This window comes from Psammomys obesus, unplaced genomic scaffold, assembly GCF_907164565.1.
Source record: "Psammomys obesus unplaced genomic scaffold, mPsaObe1.curated_primary_1811, whole genome shotgun sequence".
In the NCBI taxonomy this organism is placed as follows: Eukaryota; Metazoa; Chordata; class Mammalia; order Rodentia; family Muridae; genus Psammomys; species Psammomys obesus.
The window spans coordinates 40,380,889-40,384,296 of NW_026593286.1; positions in this window are offsets into that span (position 1 = coordinate 40,380,889).

Here is a 3,408-nt window from a genome sequence, read left to right on the forward strand (position 1 = left end):
AGTATGTCGAATAGTAAAATTTAAATATAACCATGCTGGCAGTGCTGTGTCTCTGGTTTTCTAAGACTAGAAGATACATGTGTTTAGGTAGAGAGAACACAGGAGAAATGAGTGGAGAATAATTTGAGCTCTCTAATGGTTGCTTGTGTTTTTGGTAAGGAGTCATTGTTCCCCAAGAATTGGTTTCTTCATACCAAACCATGACTGAAAAAACCCAAGTGTCAAGGACACATATTACATTGCCTATTACGGTTTAAAAGTAGAATGTTGTCCACAGCTACATAGTTGAAGATTTAGTCCAAACCGGTAGCAAGTTTCTTCAGGAGCTGGGATGGAGCTGGAAGGAGATTGTTGGTTATATATCCTTAGAACTAATCTGCCGGCCCCCCTCCCTCCTTCCACTTCTTTTTCTTTCCCCTCCTCCTTCTCTTCTCCTCCATCCCTCATCTTTCTTGTTACTGTCCTCCATGAAGTTAATATCCTCTGAAACATGTCCTTTCCTTTGTGTTGTTCTATCACACCACTGTCTCAGAGCAATGTCACCAAGGAAGACAGCCTGAAACTGGGAGCCAAAATAAGCAATTTCTCTCTTTAGGTTGCTTTTCTTAGGACTTTATCACAGCCTAAGGAAATATGGCTAAGATACTGTTCCTCTTAAATGCTCTCATGGCCATGTGATGATTTGAAAAGAGTTTTGAACAAAGACATTAGCAACTGACACAAACTAGCGCCCTTTTGTAGTGCTAAATAGCAAGTTTCAAGCCTTTCGTATAGAATTCAATAACAGAATGTATTCATCCTCCCTGAAAAGGCAGAGACTATTTAGAAACAGAATCCCTGGGAAAATAGTCTCAGAATGTGAAATTCTGTGACTCTCACAAATAAACCACAAATTACATAAAATTAAAAGCAATTTTCTGACTTTTCAGCACTGACCCTCAAATGAATGCATCTTATTTCAAAGATCAAATTCTATCTTCACATCTCACAAATCCAGCAAAAAAAAAAAAAAAAATCATTTCTAAACATGAAGAAATTGAACTGAAATGAACATCAGATGTCTAAATAGAAAATAGAAAACACCTGCTTCCTTTAAAAAGGGTGTTTCAGAATTAATTAGAAGGTATTGATTATAAATAAGCAATAACATGGTGGAAATGAAGAGCCAATTCCTTTAGACTGAAATATAGTATTGAGAATCATTAATACCCCACTGAGTGCCTCCTGTGTGGACATCACGCTGGCTACAGAGCATAGTTTTGGAGCATATAAATTGTTCCAAGTCCTTCACGGTGCAGTTATGTGGCCTGCCCCAGCCCCCCCACACACACACACATCCAGAGAAATAATAATACCTTTAAAATATTTCCATCCTGGCGTCCTCTTTCCTCCCCTCTCTGCTCCGTTTCTCTAACAGTGGGGCAAGCTGACATTTCCTGGAGGATTGCTCCTGTCAGCTAGAATCACCACTCTCCAGCTGCTGATTCAGCCCACCCTCACACCACTAGCTGGTAGCGATACAAGGAAACCTTCACATTCTGCAAATTTTGTGTCCTGAGTAGAACAGGCTCCAGGCCAATTTCTTTAAAACAGAACAGATTTTTCAGTCATTTATACAATCACATTTCTAATTACAGAGGGCCCAGAAAATACATATTATTTCAGACTTGGATGGACTGTTTGATCCCAAGTGAAAATCTTCCCCTGTGTCACCCAGATGACTATCATATACCAAGTCCACAATAATTATTCCGATTGTAGCAGAGCATCATTCTAATGTGAAAAGCCAGGCTTTTAAGAAGACTGCTATAAATAGAGTCAAGTTTTAGACAAACTAACAAAATTGGGGAGTAAGGGGTAGGAATCAGTCAGAGTTTAAATTTCCAGCCTGTGATTTTGATTATCTGCCAGCCTGCTCCCTGTCAGCTGCTGGGTAAGGGCGGCTCAGAGAATATTACACAACTAATGGAACTTTTCTCTTTCAAAGGCTTATTAAGGGTCATTAGAATAGATGTCAACAGTTTGGGAAGGATGGCATACGGTATTCTGCTTGATCTCTGGTTGATAATGAGCTTGTCTTATTGAATTCCTTAGGACAATGGAAGTTAAAAGTAAGTTACTATCTCACATCTTGGTACCCTAAAAATCCGAGCCTATCGGGGCTGGGGAGATGTTTTTGTTGGTAAAAATTCTTGCTACAGAAGCATTAGAACCTGAGTTTGATCACTAGTGAGAACACAATAAAACACAGCAATGTGAGTCTGTAATCTCTTAGAAGGATCGCTGAGGCTTGCTTGCCAGCCAGGCTAGTTGATTTGATGAGCCCCAGGTTCAGGGAGAGACCCTGTCTCAGAAGATAAAGTGGAAAAAAAATATTGAAGAAGGTTCCCATCATTGACCTCTGACCTCTACACATGCCACTTGCACATAAACAAACACATATATGCAGGTACATACACACACAAATCAGAGCCTGAGACCATGACGGTATATGTGAAATACATTGAAAGGATGCTATTGAGGGAAAATCAGCAAATGTTAGGAGTACAGCTGTGAAGACGGAGTGTCAAGAGGATGTGATGAGCAAGGATGTGGTCCCTGATAAAAATCTAGTTTTGACCTGACCCACGATTCCACACCATAAAATTAATTATTGATCCCTTTATCAAGGGAGCCATTGGTAGGTCCCTGCCTGTTAATCACTGGAAGCCCTTCACTGGGGCCGGGAGCTACAGCTTCCATCAGCCATTCTCTAGAAAAGGCAAGCTATGAGTCACTAACCAGCCAACACTACCAGCTGGTGAAGAAAACATAGGCCTTGGGGGGTCTGTACAGGCCACACGTCGTGTCCGCCACATCCTCAGCTAATGAGTGAATGGGTCCTGGAGTCCCCACCCAGGACGCCCACCGCCTCCACCACAGTCATGACTGCTGAACAGCCCCACAAGCTTGCTAAGGACAACTCAGTCACAAATTAGAAAGACATTTAGAGCGCAGTTAGATTTCAGAGAGACCCGAAGGGTCACCTTGAGAATCAACAGGTGAAGTCACTGAGATGAAATGGCGGCCCTCTTAGCCAGTTGCCCTTAATTGAATTGTGCCCTATGACTTGTGTTTCCTTGGCTTGTTAACAGTCTAGAGCCCCTGACATAATGTTTCTTTAACCTATTTTGGTGCTCTTAATACAGAATTATTCCTCCTTCCCGCATGAGGGGAAAAGCTGCCAGTTTTGAGAATACCCATTAAGCTAAAGGCAGAAGGCAAAATGCTAACGTTGGACTTGAAGCAAAAGCATTGCACTTTATAAATCACAGAGAGCATTTCTTTTTAATGGAAGAATAAAGTTTCCAATTGAGGGATTTGGAGTATAGAAAGAAGCTGCCTTCTCTAAAGCATAAAATTTATTTG